Source organism: Lepidothrix coronata, unplaced genomic scaffold (genome assembly GCF_001604755.1).
Source record: "Lepidothrix coronata isolate B3197 unplaced genomic scaffold, Lepidothrix_coronata-1.0 Scaffold5, whole genome shotgun sequence".
Classification (NCBI taxonomy): Eukaryota; Metazoa; Chordata; class Aves; order Passeriformes; family Pipridae; genus Lepidothrix; species Lepidothrix coronata.
This window is the reverse complement of record NW_016690185.1, coordinates 7,526,839-7,546,717: the sequence shown is the minus strand read 5'-3', so window position 1 is coordinate 7,546,717 and position 19,879 is coordinate 7,526,839. Positions and strand designations below refer to the sequence as shown.

Sequence of the window (19,879 nt, the reverse complement as noted above, 5' to 3'; positions counted from 1 at the left end):
TGGTGCAGCCTAACTAGTGCTGAGTACAGAAGAATCTCTGCCCTGGTCCTGTTGGCCACACTATTCCTGATACAGGCCAGGATACCATTGGCCTTCTTGGCCACCTGTGCACACTGCTGGCTCATGTTCAGCTTCCTGTTGATTAGAACCCACCGGTCCCTTTCTGCCTGGCTGCTCTCCAGCCACTCTGTCCCCAACCTGTAGTGCTGCATGGGGTTGTTGTGGCCAAAGTGCAGGAGGACCCAGCACTTGGTCTTGTTAAACATCATACCATTGGAGTCAGCCCATTTATCCAGCCTGTCCAGGTCCCTCTGCAGAGCCCTCCTACCCTCCAGCAGATTGACACTCCCCCCAACTTGGTGTCATCTGCAAATTTGCTGATGGTGAACTCGATTCCCTCATCCAGATCATCAATAAAGATATTAAACATATCTTTTATGGATATGGACTGGGCAACAACAGGACAAGTCAACAACTACGTAAGACAGCACATATATGTCAATACTGTATTCTTCATTAGTAGAAAGGGATTTGCCAACTCTGTGGAAGAAAACTACTCTGACAAAACCACCAGGAAAAGCTGAGGCAGCAAACAGCTTAAGGTATACTGAAGTCTACTTACACAGTGCACTCAAGTAAAGCAATCAGCACTGTGCAATCTCAAGTGCACTTGAGAGAAGATGAATTTACAGTTTAGCAAATATATGAGAATGGGGCAATCCTATGCACATAACCAACACAGTTGTGTACTCAAAGTCTCTCACTGGAGAAGGCCCAAGTCTCCTTGAGACCTTACTGACATGAATGAGGAATGTGTCTATCTGCTTCAGAGTGAATTTGAGGGTACGAGTATGTACAGGCCCAGGAATGGAAATCCTTGTGGAAGTGCTTATAGAAGAGAAGGAGTTGCAAAGCACGAGGTTGACTGGTAGCAACATGTGGGGACAAATTGAACATGTGGGCTAGGAGCACAAGGATGACAGAGAAGAGGCATGGGGAGCCTGTAACTGTGCCTGTATGTAGAGAGGAGAGATTAACTGAGGGATCTTTATCTACATGGGATAAAGAAATTACATGGCAAGCTAAAGGAGCACAGGAAGAAAGGAGAGCTCTGGAACCTTACTGAGGAAGAGAAATTAAATCAGTAATGAGGAGTTTCTTTGGAAGACAAGCAAGATGGCGACAAGGAGGACAAGAGGCTTGTTCAAGTTTGGGGAACATTTCAGGAGACTGAAATGCAGGATGATGCACAGAGATGGGCATGATAGAGAACCTATGGATTAGCAGCAAACTAGCTAGGTAGCTAACAGATTAACTGTATTTTATTTGCATGATTCTTTCTTCTTCAAACCTATGAGCTGTATTTTTTATGGCCAGCAGACCATCCCACCCTCTCCATGGACTTCTTCCCTGGGCAGCTCAGTTGCGCCTTATTGATGTGGAAATACTTCAGTTTAGCCAGTTTGGTAGTCACACTCCTTAGCATTTCTTCACCTGAAGATAGGAGAGGATACTCTCTGTCTTGTAATGGTATGTTTATGTCTGGTGGACACTTCAGAAAAGTTAAAGTCTAACCAAATCCAAGCACCATTCTTCTCTTTAAGTTGGAGTAAAACTTCACTATTTCTTCATTTTGGTTTCATAGGGCCAAGCACACACAAGGAGGAGCCACCATTTCCAGACCAAAAAATAGTCATAGCAGTCTAATACAAAAACAAACAAACAAACCTCCAAACAAAATAAAACCCAAAACAAACACCAAACAAACAAAACCCCAAAATAAAACAAACAAACAAAACCAAACAAAAAAATCTCCCAACACAAACTAGACCAACAAAAAATGAAGTGAAACTTAGTATTAAATTGCTACTTACACAGAGGTCTGGATACAAAGTCAGCTTAACTCTCCATTCTTTACTGAGCAGTTAAAGTGCTAACATACTAATAAAGGCTATTTTTATTTTATTTACCACAGCAAGCTGCAACAAAGCCTGCTTGTCTTTGTCATGAGCCAGCTTGTAAATCTAGCCCTCCAAGTTTTTATTATTCTGTAGCTTCCTTAAGCACCAGCCTGACAGGTAAAGCAGTTGACAACTTCAGTTACTTTGGTAATGCTGACTGTTGATGCCTCTACCACTCTCCACAAAAAGCAAATATCAGTCTGAGAGCCACTAAGGTATCTTGCAGACATCACTCCAACACTTCACTCAAACACAGTTCTCAGGGTCTCAGCATCATCCTTTCATCATGAAGCTCTGCATAACTATTTCCCCCATAATTATTCACATGTTTCTCACTTCAGTTGCTTCTTGTACTCTATAAGTGATCTGGGTTGAACTATTCTTCTGGCTCATCCACGGATGCTTCTGGAAATCCAATCCAAAATACTTAATTTGGCATTCTTCACTGGATAGGATGTTGGAAAGAAAACCATGTTTGCTCAACTCAATAAATGTTTAATTAGGTAATAAAATATTATTTTATTAACTCACTTCAAGGGTAGTAAAAACTCTTTAATTTTGCAAATATAAGTGAACTATTGCAGAATAATTCTATAAAGACATCTCTGCTGGTATACCCAAAAGCTTTTCCAATTACATTTTTCTAACTAATAAAAAAATATTTTCTTTCCCTAAGAACTCTGTTTTGACCATGTCCTTAGGCCACCAGTGGTGCTGGAAAGTTCTACAAAATCATTTTGGTTCAGTTTGCCCTCAGGGGAAGATGAACCAACAGAGAGGAGAACACTGTGCTTTTCACAGTAACCTGGTGACTTTTAAAGTATGCCCAGGCAGCAAACAGCCATTTGGCAAGCGAAGTCTAATGCAAACAAAATGGAGCTAACTCCCAACTGCAAGTCAACCTGGTGCACTGAAGAGGCCTTTAATGAGACACTGAAGTTTCCTACTGCTGTGCTCAACATGTCAGTGATTTTAAGATTCACAAAGATTAAAAATCAATAGGACATATGGCTACATTTTGAGTAGTTATAGACTTTGCTGCACTGTCTTTGAAAATTGAGTTTTAAATCTAGACCCTCAGTTCCTGCTCTGTATGTTCAATTAATATTTTATTTATGCTTTAGCGTAAACTTTTGCCTCAGAAACAGTATTTCTTCAATATTAAATGACTAATTTTTCATTTTCATTTCATTCTCCAGCATACATCATGCTTACTCTAATACAATTCCACTCAGATTATATCCTCTAGAGTTTACCTGTTCAATCTTGCCAGTTATCCTATTTTCTGATTTTAATGAAATTACAGGTTGAAAAATTTGCCCCCTCCCATGGTGACTCACCAAGAAAATAGACTGAGATTCGAGAAATCTGTCTTCCTTTAGGTTTATAACATAAACAATGACCTTGATTCACACGACTTTCTCAATTATATTTACAATAGACTTTAACATGCAAGAAAAAAAAATTCAATCAATTACAATTCATTGAAACATATCCTGACAGTAGAGGTTTACAATTTGATCCTGCAGTTCTGCATGTACTTGGCTTCATCTAATTGCAAGGTTTCTGTTGCTTCCACTGAAATTTGCTAATACAGACAGGAGACAGTACTAGGAATGAGCTCTTTGACATTCAAGAGCAGACCAATGAGTTGGATTTGTCCCACTCAAATTTGGTGACAGGAGTTGTCTCCAGAGGATCAGACATCTGATGATACAGTCCCTGTTTATCTGCACACCAAAAAATCTGTGACTGCACAGATAAAGGTCAGAGACTGCAGCGTATTTACACGCACAGGTACAAAGGATCAGAACAATGCAAACCTCAGACTTACTCCTCTTCTAGAAAATTCTGAGATTGGGTGAAAACTTTCTCCACAGAACAAGGAATATGGGGGCACAAATATTTGAGACCGTCTTGTTCTTACATTTTCTGGGAATGAGCTACTACTCCACTGAATATCACTGATGAGAGAAATAAATCAAAAATCCACAACTCACAATCTTCTGAGGACTAATGATAGAAACAAATAGGCTATATGATTATCCAATTTATTTTGGATTAACTTTACACTTCAGGTGAAGGGTTTATCTGCAGTACTATACTTGCTCTTGCCTTCCTATTTTTAGATGACTCCATTTGTTTCCTCTGTGACTCTGCTGAAAGGATACCATCGATCACAGCAATTTATAAACCTGCCTGACTTTCATGCTATTTTAGAGTGTCTCTTTTTCCTAGGAGAACATGTCTAATAGGTAAAATTCATATTAGTTACAAGCCTAAACATGTTTAATTTCTTCAGCATTTCAATATACTTCTATTTTATCAAAATATGAATCATCTCTATTACTCTCCCACACCCTTAGCCTAGGACATTAAAACAGCCTTCTTATCTTAGGGTTTCACAGTTATAGACTAGTTTGGTAAAAACAAAAGATGTATTTCAATCAAAATTCTAGTAAAATATACTAAGGAAATTATTTTAGAATCTCACTGATCTTACTTGGCAATTGAGGAAAATTATCGTCTCTCAGAAAAAGTAAGCCCTAAAAGCAAATCCCTACCTCCAAATATTATAACCGATCTGTTGTTCAAGAACAAGCACCAAACAGACCTTCCCAAGGCATGCATGAGGCTGGCAGTCAGGTAATTTGCACACAGTTGAATTTATGTATTTTAAATAATTCAATTAAAATTATCTCAGATTAAGGCAGATGACTTTAAAAGAATCTTTTCCATTTTGGTAAATGATGCTTCAGTAAACATGCCCTGCTATTGAAGCACCTGGGTAAAGTGCTTCAAATAGGGACCAAAAAAAGGTGTATTTAGATCCCAAAAGATAATTAGGCTATGGAAAACAACCAGTACATATAGGATGATTTAAGAGATGACAGCAGAGAGAAAAATGTGCTTTTTATAAATTATTTGAATGAAGTACTTGCAGGCTTTGAGTACTTACAAGGGGCCTAGAAGAAAGATGGGACAGAGTTTTTAGCAGGGCCTGTTGTGACAGGGCAAGGGGTAATGGTTCTAAACTGAAGGAGGGTCAATTCAGATTAGATATAAGGAAGAAGTTTTTTACAGAGGGTGGTAAAACATTGGCACAAGTTGCCCAGAGAAGTGGTGGATGCCCCATCCCTTGAAACATTCAAGGTCAGTTCGGATGGGGCTCTGAGAAACCTGATCTAGTTGCTGATGTCCCTGCCCTTGGCAGGGTGGTTGGACTAAATGACCTCTAAGGATCCCTTCTAACCCAAACCATTCTATGATTCTAAGTACGGCTAGACCCTTAAGGTATTTTAGCTGGGATGCCAGGAGCCACAGAACTTTCATTCAACTGTATTAATCTTCATGGGCCATTGATGCTTAAGGAAAAGTGGAGGAATGACACCAAAATATAAACAGGCAATCAAGTCTTGTTCCTACTTGTCATACAAACAATATTTAAGTAGAAATTCCACATACTGAATCTTTTGGGTTTAAAAGTTTAATCAGTTCACTTTCTCCTGGTCTTTTCAATTTTAGTTTAACGTTTAATCTGCTGTATTCTGAGTGAGAGGTGGGTTTAATTTTGACATATTAGAGCAGAGCCATCAGAGCCATTCTTCCACAATGAGTAGCAAAAGCAACAAGAAAGATCGGTCTGAGCAAATGTTGCTTCCTTTTTGAGTTGAATTGGATAGGATTTTCATCTTAAAAACTGTTTTTCACTATAGAAGAATCTGCACTTCCACTGCACAGAGGTCTGTTGGAACCATGCCATTCCTGAATCACATCAATTTTAATGAAACTTTTTTACTAGGTTTAGTCAAGAGAGAGATTGCTGACTGCTCCTGAAGAGTTGCTTGCCAGTAGTTAGGGGCTGGCACCGTGTGGGAGGACAGTCAGTTTGAGTTGCTATGGATATGGCGAGTGCTTTCATCACCAGGCTTAACTGGAAACTCCATGGTTTTTTGTTTTTTTTTTTTTTTTGGTGGAAATGTGAGTTGAGCGTTTCAAACCAAAACCTGGAAGTGATACTGACTGACAAGTGCAGATCATTGAGGGATTATGCTGATGTTGTAGCACTCAAAACATTTACTCCTTGTTTTATGTATTGGCATTTACTTCTGCATTAAGACCTATATATTCAAAAGGTCAAAAATAAGAAGGTTGCTTGCCATGGTCTCCTGGTGAGTGTATATCCTTAGAGATGGTGGATTCTCTTTTTCTAAACACCACTCAGCACTGGAGTTCAGTAGAGCCTACACCTCATCCCTAGAGTCTTGCATGAATCTGGGTGGAAAACTGCATATGGTGAGATTTCAGGGGAGTCTTTCTGCAGATGACTTCTTGTTCTTGAAGAGCTACTAAAGACTACAGGCAACATTCTTCTACATTTTTATGTCTCAATTTAAAATGAGCAGTTGAAAGGTTTGTTTTATTTATAACCTTTCTTTTTCTTTAAAAAGTGCAGAAATAGTTCTGCGTTTTCTTGATTGCAGATGAATAAGCATGACCTTTCACTGAACAGACCTGTATGCTATTCTCATTTTAAAACCATGGGGCACGTTCTGTTCCTTGTAACATCAACTAAACCAATACAGATTTGTTCAATGACATGGAGGTTAAGGAGAGTACTGTCAGAAAATAAATCTCTGCAGATACCCCTCCATAAAGCCCTACTCGTTTATGATGACAGACGGAAAAAAGTAAGAGCAAGATTTGTTCCTGCCTGAGAAGTTTCAGCACTCCTCCCTAAACTACCAAGAGTCTCTCAAATTTGTGATGACTGTGTGAAGGCCAAGTCCAAGCAAAAGCAGCTACTCCTGCTCATTTCAGAGCTGCTTGTGTCCACTGCTCCATCTCAGACTCCTGATGGTCACAAAGGGCTCCAGAAACCTGGCTGTGATACATACGTCACTACAGGACTGACCTGACAATCTGCATCTTAAGGGCCACATACATGGTTTTGCCTGATGAATCCCTCTTCCCCTCCCCAACAGAGAAACTGAACCCATTTCTGTACTTCTCAGCAGGGAAGTCCCTAAAGCACAGACAACCACAGCCAAAGAACAAAATTTTAACATATAATCTAGAGTCTTTTTGGCTTTTAATCTAACCACATTTATTATACCAATAGATGCTTGCTCTGGCATTTCAAAGGAGAGCCTAGAAAGACAAAGATGACTTCCACACAGTGTGTGGAAGTCCAGTGAACAGGAGTACATTGGCAAGGCTATAAGTTTAAATTAAGGGGAATTTCTCTGTTTGCTTAGTCTGTTCAAGGCAGTAAGGAAACAAACACAGCTCTTTAACTAAACTTCTTTAGGAATGGTAGATGCCTATGAAATGTTGCTAAAGTACGTTTTAAAAACAGACTTAAAAGAGGTAGAGAATACAATATGGAAAATGAGAGCATAAGAAAAAAGTTACTTACAGGACAGCAAAAAGGGGCTGATGAATACCAGAGATGCCCAGAAACAACTGAACATGATCTCAATGTCTGGCTTTTCAGCTGACTACAGCAAAACACCAAGGGAAAGCGGAACTGTTGCCAAGAGGGAAGATAAACTTGCACGCATTTAAAATAAAGGAACGGATTACAAATTCACATAAAGAAGCACATGACTTACAGGTGGACTTCTGGACTTCAGCCTTTCCATTCAGGGCATTTCTGGTACAAAAATAAGTCCTTACAACAATGTCATTAAAGGAATGCTACATCCTCCCATAACAGAGGGCAAATCTCTCTGCAGCAGCAATGCTGTTACATTCACCTCAAAGGTGGCAACTGCTGCCTGGACATAGTGTAAGCAAACAAGCTTTGGCTGTTCAATGGCATTCTGCTATCCAAAGAGAGAACATGTAACTGGCATAAAAACTACTTCCACATTGTTGTAAGATAAATAATACTTTCCCAATGCATTTTCAGCAAAGGCAAACAACAGTTAAAATTTCAGCATCTACACACAGATTTCACAGCAGACAAGAAAGCTGCCTGGAAATAACCATACTGCTTAATTTTGTATTAGCTGTCAGTTGACTTGCCTGGAGAACCAACTAGCCTACAAGAAGAGAGTCACCTATTATGGCTTTTTGGCAATCTGCCCAATTCTGCCTTCCCTAAACCTGGAAGTCTGTGATTCAAGTATGCCCCCAGCATCCACGTCATGGTCTTTCTTCAAGAGACGTATTCCTTTTCTATACAGTGTCATCTCTATTTCAAGTATTTAACCTAGACATGAAAAGAAGATAAAAAAGGAAACAATTTTGTTTAAATGGTTCTATTAAGCTAACCTTCAAACAATTAATGTATTAATTTGGGTACCACACTGAAATGAAACCACGCTAAAGTCTACACATATCTATTAAACAATTCAGCACTTGCCAAATACAACCTTTTCTTCCCCATATCCTCTCTTGGATGAACATTCTTCCCTCTGCACTTTCATTATATATATATGGCCAGTCTTCGCGAGTGAAGATTTAGGAAAGGTCATTAACCCTTCGAGCCTGCGCAGTGGATTTTTTAGGTGAGTTGCATACTGAGATAATACTTCATGAAACCCTGTACAAACTTTGCAAAGAGCTCAGAGAACCCCTGCCCTTTTCACAGGTATTAGTTATAAAAATGCTGCTCCAGAAAGTTAGAATAATAATACGAAAACCAGCAGTGTGAAGTAGATATGGGTTCATCATAGGCAGATGACTGGATTTCAAAATATTTCAAAATAAACTGTAGCACTTTTCAGCTTCCACCTCAAAATTTCTGCAACATTAGCTGATACAATGAAGAATGCATAAATTTACAGAAAAAGCACAATCTTCCCTGAAGCTTTTAGCACTCTGTAAAATTTTCTTCTTGTGCATATTGATTATGGCCATTTTATTGTTTTGCTTAATTAGCACTATCTGAAAAAAACTTCACCTACATAACTGTCTTTGACCATATAAGATATGCTTCATTTATTTTAGTATAGCTGGCAGGGCAAAGCAAAAATAGGATTCTAATTAAGAGCCAGGATCTGAGGAGACTACAGGGAGTAGTGAATTCACAGTATCTGTGAGTACAGGGAGACAGAAAATGTTATCAATTTCTACCTGTTCTACAGCAGCAGAAAGTATGTGGTTGCCACCATGCTGATGCTCACAAACAACTCAGGGTAATGCAACGTCTACAGCACCATTAGCCCCCTTCCAACCTGTTTTCTTCTCTTCTATTCTCCCCGCCCCCCCCCCATAAATCATGCCTGATATCAGCAGGGAAGCATAAAATTATGAATGTTATCTCAAGTTAAAATGCCATCTTGTTCTGAATCTGTTGCTCACCTGAAGACCAAACCCCATGCTTTTATTTCAGCTGATACATTACTGGACAAACTGTGCTTTCAAGTGCTTTGAACCACGTCCTTAGTCCAAAATAGTTTCTTTGCACATGTCCTTTCAAACCTGACATTTTGTGTATTGATTTTAGCTGCCTTAAAGTTACCTAAGTGCTGGGGAGAGGAAGAAAACAACATGCACATACAAAAGGTCTGTTGATGTGTTCTCTCTTTCCTATTTTGAAGTTTAAAAGCGCATATATCATACACCTTTGCAGCTCTCCAGGGTTTTCTACTAGCTAAAGGATAGATTTTTCTGAGCTGTTACTGCAGCTTCCAAAACTGTGACTCAGAAACCAAATTTTTACACTTAGAAGTTCGGCAAGTGACGTGGTGCCAGATAAATTAATGATCTAAGAGCTTCCTAATATGCATCAGGATGCTTTAATGAAAGTTTGACTACTACATATGCAAGGACAGATTACTTGCTGTAAACTTGGACAAACTTTGTTGGTCTTGCAGCATTGAGAGCATTCAGAGTATCACAAAAGATATGTTTGGATTGTGTAAAGTCCATTCGGACATGTAGTCATTTAGTAAACCACTTTTGCATTTCAAGAAATTAATTTTCCAGATAATTCTGCTGAGACCCTTACTTACTGACTTTTTCTACCATAAGAAGTTGTATTTATTAATTTTTTAATATATGAACAAAGTATTCTGAACTTGAATTTGGTGCACTTGAGAAACTCAGGTTAATCTTTTTATAGACTGACCAAGCTATCTTGTATTAATTTTTAAAGAAATCAAAATTAGAACGTGAGGTATATTCTTGGATCAATGTCCACAAGGTTCTTGGGTTTATAAGATGCATACAAATGTATTTCAGGTTATTATAATGTGCATTTATTTTGTATTATTAGGTATGGACAGCTCCACATCTCCTATACCGAGGAGATATGTTATCCAATTTTTTTCTCTCTGAATGCTCTCGCCATAGCCATTAAGGTGAGAAGACTAGGGATGAAAAGAAGTTCTCTGAGTTTCATTGGATATGAAAATATTTGGAGTCACCCCTACGACTGATAAACCCACACTTTTCTCTAAAGCAAATAAAGGTGGAGTTAAGCACAGTGCAAGCAGCCAATTGCAAAGTCTAACTTTTTGTGGACTGTCATGATAAAGGCCCACTACTGCCCCTGGAACTCCTCTTGCCTTTTTTCTTGTTTCACACACCACAATTCTTCATAGCGTTTGGGAGTGGGTTTTCTTCATTCTTCAGCCAAGAGCATGTGCATGTATGACAAGTGCCACAACACCTTTGCTTGAGGTAGCAGACCTGCAAAGCACACAGAGGCCAAACTGAAGAACTAGATGCCAAAGTTTCCTCTCCCAAGTTGGATGCTTCAGAAAACTGCTTCAACCTACAAATTTCATACATGAAAGGACAACCACTCAGAACTAACAAACAGTTAATATCTGGGAGAAGGGCATGCCTAGGGATCCCACTTATCACAGACTTCGCCTTGCTCTGGTTTGTCAGGCGGCATCTGCATCTACCCACCGCTCACTTCAGCTAACAAAGTCATCACGTCTGCAATGACACCTTCAAATCACCAGGCACAGGTTCATTCCTCCTTTTGAAAACATGCCCAGAGGAATACCTTGTGATTTGAATAAAAACTGCCTTGAGCTGCGGTCTCCTGCATGAATGTTTTGAACAGCAGGGAAGAAATGAAGTTGAGCAACAGCACTTTACACTGTGCAGAAGTATTTTAACTGAAATGCTGCTCTTTTGATGCCAACTGAAATTTTGCCCTATTCTTTACACTTTAACCTCTAATGCGATGCTTTCTTTGAGGGGGAAAAAAATGTATGCCACTGAAGTTGGGAGTCAGGACTGGCATTAGTCAGGTCACCACCTGAAACACAGAGGAAAAATATTATGCTTTACACCTAAGGAAACTTGCTTCTATAATTTATGCAGTGACTATTTTTTATACAAGAAGAAAGAGGCCTTGGAGTCAGTTTTCAATTGTATGTATTATTTGCATGTACCAAATTCAAACAGGGATTATTTATTCTGGAAAGAATTTTAGACAGTTTTAATACAACTACACTCAGGGAAAAAAATATGCCTCTTGCCAGCCTTTGGTGATGTTTAAATACATGGCATACATTAGTTTGTGAGGAATACTGGGGTTAAGAGTTCTGAAAAAAGGAAGTCAGGGTAGCTGTTAGACACACACACAGCACTAAACAGACCACTAACGTCCAAAATAAGCAGAAGTTATTCATGCAATTATTTTGGAAACTCTAGGCATCAATTTTTGTGTTTATCATTCCTACATCACATGTGTCTCCTACTGCCACCTCAATCCCCAAACACTGACAAAGCTGTACCAAGTTCAAGAGCTGGATCATCACATAGTGAAGCCTTTATGATGCCAACACTTCATCATAAATCATACATCTGCACTTCATCATACATCAGAAAATGCCTCTTGTTTTGTTCCCCTCACCAAATAGAAGGCTGATTTACCCAGGTTCTGAAAAGTCTTGCTCACACTGCTCTTTTGGAGAGAAGTTCTCAGGCACATACCAAGATAATCACTGAATTTGAAGTTAGTGGACTCTTAGCAACTGCTAAGAAAACAGATGACCAGTTCTCAAGGCAGCATAACTGGATAAAATGAAGTGACTTTTTAGAGACAAACTGACCATCCTACCTCTCTGATAACAAGGAGCTGTGTTTTCTGGGAGAGACTTTGCTCACCTTATTGTAAGCCAGTCTAGCAAATTTCCTCTTCAAAGTAACATTTTAGGGGAAAAATGTAATACCAAACATTCAACAGTGGCCTAAGAGCAAAAAAAGAAGTGTTCTTGTTATAACTTTTGTTATATACTTTAACACATTGGAAACTGAGTCCCTTTAATTTTACGAAAGAAAATAAATTCTGCCATTTTCCTAACTTTCTTTCACATTTTATTATAAAGTTATTATTTCAGACTACTCATGGGCAAATTTTAGATGATGTCTTTGTATTTGCCCATTCTGTATGGATTCTGACTCTGCTGCTGAAGAAAAGCACGAGCTTTCTGAGTTTTTCTCGATGTCAGCTGAGGAGGGTAAAGGAACAAATAATATAAATGAGAAAAAGTACAAACTAGTTCAATTTTATGCTTTTTAGTTTTCTAAAAAATGTTTCTGTGTATGAAAATAAATTAGGGTCACCGATTCTGGGACAACTAAAAAAATTATTTAAATCAAAGCAAGGAATCTTACTTGACGTTACTGAACTTTCTGAACAGATGGGGTACATGAGACATGAAGAAAGGTCTGTGAGGAAGCAGATTGTGGTGGCTTCTTAGAGGCCACATTCCGCTGATGCTTGCTTCAGAATAACAACACAGACAAATTTCAGGATAGACTAAAATGTCTGTCTCCTGAAAAAAAAGAACAGTCATCTCTTTCACAGTGAAAACAAGTTAACAAAACAAAGTTCGTCTGTTCAGATGGGAGTAAATGGATGAGGTAGTCAGGAAGAAATCAGTAACTTTCACTTCCAGCACTGGTTAGAACCATCATCTTCACCAAGCAGATTTACAAGGCCACAGGGACAGACTGGCATAGGTTTGAACTCTGGTACAGAATCAGTCAAGATGATGATTGGGTGTGAAACATGTTTTACACTTCTCTGATGTAAGAAGTCAGTCTCTTGCCAATGAGTCCCGGGTTTGCTGTATGGGGTTTAGTTTTTTTTCCATCTGTCTTTTTGCCTAAATGAACATGTATCCAGTGTCTTTGGCTCATTTCCTGGTCCTGCTCCCAGAAATTGCTCCACTTCATTTTGGACCTGAATACAAGTTCTTTGAATTTACTTGATGCTGGAACACTAGATGGTATTATTTCTTCATTTTCTGAAGCAGAAGGAAAACTTCATTTTTGTTATACTAAACTCCCTCAGCTAAATGTTTGCTGGAATTCCATTCTGCCTTCCTGCTAATTACTGCTATGGCTTCTTGCCAGCCATCATTTTGAAAAGTCAAATACTAGCTTCCAGATGAGCAGCAATGTGAAAGACAACAAAGAATCATTCTAAATAAAATATATGGCAGCATGAAAGGAAAGCAAATGTTTTCCTGTTGGGACAGTTGCCTACAAGTCCTGGCTAATCAACTGCCTTATGAAGACAAGGTGGGGTTTTGTCAAAATGGGAGTTTGTCCACATCTCAAAACCAGCACACTTTTCATCATGTCATGGTTCACTTGGTGGAGAACAGCATTCCTTCATTCCTTGTAGGTGTCTGAGAGTGGGACAGGAGGAGGTGTCTAGGACAGAGGTAGAAATAGAGGACAAAGCTAGGCTGAAAATTTGGTGATATAAAATCATAGAGTAATTCAGGCTGGAAGTCACCTCAGGAGGTCATCTACTCCAACCTTCTATTCCAAGCAGAATCAATAATTAATTCAGATCACAGTTCTTGAGAATTCATCCTTTCAGCTACTGAATATTTTCAAGGATGGAGAGTCCACAACCTCTCCGTGCCAGGGTTTGACTGTCATCATGAAGAAAAGACTCTTCCTTACCTGACATCTGAATCTGTCCTGTTCTAGTCCATGACCATAGTCTCTTGTTCTCCTGCTGTGCAACTCTGTACAGAGCCTGGCTCCATTCTCTCAGTAACACCTTACAGCTATGGGAATGCTGGTCATAGGTCCCCCCAAGTCTTCTCCAAGCTGAAAAAGCCCCAGTCCCTCATCCTCTTCTCTTCCCTGACCAACTTGGTGGTCTCCTGCTCCAGTTTATCAACATTCTTTTGGTAAGGCAGGAGCAAAACTGGACAGTCTTCTGTACAAAGTCTGCCCAGGATGTTTACTCACCTTCCTTGGTGAGTAAAGTCTGGCTTGCACAAAGCAGAATACAACAACTCCTGTTACCAAGAGTTTTCAGGTTGATCGGCTCACCCTGACAGGTGTGCAAAAGATGGGGAACTACCCACTGATCCAGCAAGATTTTGTATTCTAAGAGTCTCCACCATTTGGAAACTGGGCATGGTGACAGATTTCCAGTTCGGCTGTGAGACATATAGAGCAGAGCATGTGGTACTCCAAATCAGGCATCAAAAATCAGCTTTTTTTATTCTGAACAGGACTGGCACCGAGTCTGGTTTCCAGATGGTTTTCTGTTGTGTGTTTCTGTTGCTTAGAGGAACACAGCAAAATCAGACAGGGAAGCCCTTCCCCACAGAGAAGTAAGGAATCAGGGAAGCTGAAGTAAAAACCTGAAGAATAAGGCAATAATTAGAATATTACATCACTTTCTATGTCAGTTTTCTCCAGTAAGGAACCAGCTATGGAAGCTCTCACTTTTATGCCAAACAATTCAGTGTTTGACTCTTCTGTCTGTAGTAGCTTTGGCTGGCTACAGTCTTATTTATAGTTAGATGCAAAGCAATCCATTAAAATGTTTGTTATTTCTTTTTTAAAAAATGTGGTCTTTTAAAGGACAGCTCTTGTTTACCATCCCCTCAGATTTCAGTCAAACTTCATATCAGTGTTTGTGCCCTATACTATACAAAGTCTGATTTCTTTTGTTCTCTGTCTGCTTTTGATATTTAATTTTTAAAACTGTTCAATGACTGTATTAGGGTCTGGTTTAGTTGTTTCCATATTTGGAATTGTTCCTTACAGCTCACTGATCTCACATTCATTCATGAATCTCATTAAAAGTCAATGGGAAATTTCAGTTTAAGAATGTGATCTTTGGAGTAGCTCTGGCTTCTAAAAGATGCTCAGCACAGCTGAAGAGCACATACTTACTAAAGCAGGGACATGACAAAGTTGACTTAAAGGACTGCTAACTACACTCACCTCTAACTATTTGTTGGTGCTCCATTTATTTGTTGTACTAATTGTCCATTTATTACCTAACAAAAGACAACTCAAATACAAGGGAGGATAATGTAAAATCAATAAACTGAAGCACAATATACAATGAAATGCCTTTTTAACTTGAAGTTGTAGCACTACCCACCATTGTACTGCATAGCTCCAGTACATAGGAGAAGTTGATTGCATGTCCAGTTTTTGTAGTTGCATCCTTAAAAACAAATACTTAAGCACTCTGTAAAACTAGGGCCATAAATGCTTATTTTATTTTTTAATTTATTCTTTAAAAATAGCAGATGCAGGCTTAAGCGAGACTACCAGGACGCAACAGGTCCAAATGTTTAACTTTCTCTTTTTAACTCTGCAGAGTACTGAGTATTGCTGACTTCTACAGGTACTGGGGAGACATAAAGTCATTTAGCAACTTAAAGGATTAAGCACTGTTAAATTACAGGAATGCACAAGACCTCATCAGAAAGGTTTCTTTCACTGGGGAAATCTTATCTAACAGTAGATTTTTCCCTGACATCTGATTTCCTGTAATAGATGGGATCACATTCTTGTGGGTCTTTTGTGCTGCTGTGGACTTGCACCCAGGCATCTGAGCAGACAAACAGAGCAAAGATACAGCAAATTATAAAAACAGGATTCCCTTTGGTGCTTATACCATCCTGCCTAAGGGCATGCATAGGAGGCTGAGCCTGGGGCTCACTGTTGCTGCCGAGCAGCAGTACCTGGGATACAGGAATCAGGGCAGGAATTACATTACTCTCTAATTCTACTGCTTTTTCAGCATTTGCCTCTTGACCTTCGACTCATCTTACAGTTTCCTCACTCCGTACCTATTTTTCTCTTTACCTTCCATCTTACTGATACAGAATTCGAGGTAATAAGCTTTATGAGTTTATTACTTTTTCCTGTCACCTACAAATTACTTGGCTTGAAGCAGAAACCCAGGAAATCTACAGACTGTGGTAGCCAAAATGTCAAACTATCTTTGCAGAGACATAAGCAGCATATAGACAGAGAGGCAGATTAACCTGTGCTCATAACCCTTCAGAAGCAGCACTGTAAAAAAGCAAATGTGTGGTTGCAGGACCCATGAAATACAAAGAGTGAACAGGCAGCGTTTTGAAGGGTAATTTAATTTTAATCACCGGTCAGAGATTTGCCGAAGGCAGAGAAGGCCATTAAGGCTTGCCACTGTCCACAGCACAGCCACGCAGATGCCGGTATGTCAGTAAAACACCTTTTTTCACATGCCCTAGCACAAGGTGGACACAAGCAGAGCCATAGACTCAAAAGGGGAAGGCAGGGAAAGTGTCCAAAAGGATTTAGTCTGTCCTCTTATACTGTAGAGCCCATTGTGCCTCTTTGTCACACAAAAAGGAAGAGAGGAAAGAAATCTCCCCCAAACATCAGTATGCAATCTTCCACAGCTTGCAGTCAGGAATCAGCAAATTCACACAGACAGGTCTGTGTGAGGCTACAGCTTATTTCTGTGCAGGTTATTGTACTGTGCATGGGTCTTTTAAAGCACAAATATACTTTCTGACATCCTACCTAAATGAGTGGAGTGGTCACCATAGTAACATCTGCATCACATGGCACTGAACACCTGATACCAATCAATCTTGAAAAAATCTTTTTAAAGAAACAGCCTCCTGGAAAACTGCAGATGAATATTTCTTCCTAAGACTAAGAAGATGCTCTTTTCAAAAATGAAAATTTTACCTTATCGTCTTCTCATCTGACTCCCTCCATAAAATCCCATTCTCTATCAGCTTATAAAGGTAATAGAAAATAAACAAGGGCAATGTTTCTGTGCTGAGAATAGTTACAAACAACAAAGTACAGCTGGTACATAAATGATACCTTGCATTTTTTCCCAGAGCATGAACTGTGGCTTCTGAGAATACAGCCATGCTCTGGCTGCTGAAACAAAATATCAACATGCTCGCTAAAGTGTCTCTCCACCTTCCTACGACACCAGATTTCCTTCAAATGCTAAAAAATCCCAGAAATTTCATCAGCTTCTTTCTCCTTTTTTGGTTTCCAAGTCTAAAATTCAATTTTGTTGATTAGCATTGTGTTCCTCTCTGTGGGTATAAGAAGAAGAGTATGTTAAAGGAAGGGAGCACTTAGCTCTTAGCTTGGTACTGAAATGCATTCTGCCACCAGTCCTCCAGACACATCCAGCAGCCAAAGAGCAGATGAAGTTGCTGAAGTCCCTAGGGTTTTTGGCACATTGCTGTTTTTTTACAGCTCAGCTCCACCCTAACAGCCTATCTGTGCTATGACTGATCCTCTGCCTCTTATTACCCTAGCAAGAGCATTGCTATGGGTTGATGAAAATAATCCCAGCAAAAAACTCATACACAAAGTTCCACTAGCCTCAGCAATATTTCCAACATAGTCTTGCTATTTTCTATTTTATTCTATCCCAAATTATCACTACTTCCATTATTTCAAAGTCTTCTGCTTCTTAGTTTTCCTTTGAAAAAGACTGTTCAGATGGCTTCAATCTTTGTCATCTTCCATTCCATACATATTTTCTTTTTCAAATAAGTCACAGCTATAATCATCTATTCTGACAGTGCCTCTCCTTTATTTCATATGATTTCAGAACAGGAGAGCCACTGAATCTGTAAATGCCATTGACTGACAAAATTTGGATATCCAATTCCCATAAAGCTAGTAACAAATTTGCACAGAATTTCTTTCAGCATCCTAGAGATGTGTGTAAAACCAACAGAAGTAGACACTGCATGAGTCTAAGGAGGGAATTAGACATCCTTTCATAAGCCTACTGAATACACTAGAACCTGCTCCCCGCCTTGCCATTGCTGACCCACCGGAACAGATTATGTGCACATGAACTGCTACCACAGGTTGTTTGAGCTCATCTGGGTGACTGTACACTAAAGATGATTAGGAAAATGCTTCCACAACTCATTTCCAGAGAGACAGTCATATCTGGAACTAACTACTTAAATCATCAGATGGCCACTTAGAAAAGATCTCACTATTGCTGTTCAAGAAGAGTGCTATCAAGATTTTGTAAGAAAGGAAGTGCAGTAATCGTGTGATTATGGTATGTATAAGTCACTTTGTATGCATCACAACTGAAATGTCAAATCGTACTTGTTTTGTGCTTAGGTAGGAAAAAAAATCCAGTTGTCTCCAATTTTAGTACAATATGGGCCTCTACCTAGAGATGTGTTTCAGAAGAAAAGCGAGGAGCAGAGAGAACTAAGATGCATGTTACTTTGAAGCTAGAAAAATAAAGGGAATTAGTGGTATGTAAACATTTGTGGCAGTTGTTTTCTGCCCATATGTTGTCATGCAAATAACTCTGAGCAGCTGTACCAGGTATTTGTGCTGTCTGTAACACTCTACAAGACAATGCTTTCTACAAGTCAGTGCTAGCAGTCATGCAGTCCTGGTACATATTAGGAAGCCCAGCTTTAAATCTGCTTTCATAGTGTGGAAGTTACATTTATTCAGTAGTGGTTCTGATGCATGTCTCACAGTTAATGGCATTACTGTTCAACAGGGCAACAGACTGCAATGATAGAAATATTCTCCAAAATCAAAATGAAGAAGTCAGTAACAGCTTATTGGGTTTTAAGGTGTGCCAGGGCCCAATTATGGTTTTCAAACTGCAGAGGAATCAATGGCAGAAGAGATCTATTGATTCCATTGATTTTGGCCAGGATCGGAGACCATACTTCAACTACGACCAATATCTTTTGCAAAGATAAGTGGCAAGGGAATATTAGGAAAGTGCAAGTGAGTTGTCACAGCAATTGAGAAAGCTGTCAGTGGCTTCCTGTGATTTATAAGCCTGTAAGAAACTACTCAGAACCTCCCCTGCCCAAATCCTTAGTTTAAAGACAACACCGTAATCCTTGCAATGAACACAAAATGAGTCCACCCTCGCCCTGAAAGAGCATTGTCATAAATAACTAATTAACCACACAGTTCAGCCTGGGAATTGAACGTTGTACTTGCCACCAGAAAATTATGATTCCTTTGTTTTCCATATCTATTTATAAATGAAGGGTCATAAAAAAAAATAGCAGTGAAGGTCAAAAACACCACAAATATTTTCATTACCTTCTCTAGCAGGTCTTCATATGCTTTTGCTGACAGGAAGATCACAAATCTTTCACCTCTATGCAGCTGACTCATCAGAGCTGTAGAAGCTGTCAGTACTGCAAGTTTTGAAATGTATGCTAAACTGATGCTTTCTGTTAAGGCTGCTACTATCTTTATGTGTATGAACTTCAAACACCAAATACCAGATTGTGAATATGGCATGTGCCTTTTAGGCTGGGGTTAATTTTTTAGTGCTCCTTTAGTAATAAAATCTTTATATAAGCACATCCACAGAGTGATTCTTTTTTATCCCCTGATGCTGTGTAGTATAAATAACTAAGAAAATAGCTTACTAAAGAGTTATTTATACAAGTACAAACACAAACCCCTAGATTTGATAACATATTTTTCTTTTGTACTAGTGTAATAGTGAAATAAAATCAGCTTGATAAAAATTTGATTCATAAAGAGAAAATAGAATCAGAACAGCAGAACCCTCAAGCAAAGCAAGTCAGAAAGTCTGCTCTCTGAGTTCTCCTTTCATATTCAGACTTCCATCCCTCGCACCTAAGGTTAAGATTTTTTTGCCCTAGTCCAGTTATAATTTCTGAGTCTCAGTA

General features: G+C 39.1%; 1 protein-coding gene across 6 annotated transcripts in view; it reads right to left on the bottom strand.

Moving 5' to 3' along the window:
- PKIB (protein kinase (cAMP-dependent, catalytic) inhibitor beta) overlaps window positions 1-19,879 on the bottom strand; it is a 54,850-nt gene that overhangs the window by 13,078 nt on the left and 21,893 nt on the right. The window contains exon 1 of one of the 6 annotated variants that reach the window (XM_017827142.1): window positions 7,381-7,509. The exons of the other annotated variants lie outside the window; for them this stretch is intronic. The gene's annotated coding sequence lies outside the window, so the exon portion shown is untranslated. Of the gene's footprint in view, window positions 1-7,380; window positions 7,510-19,879 lie in introns of those variants that run through there. 6 annotated transcript variants of the gene reach the window in all.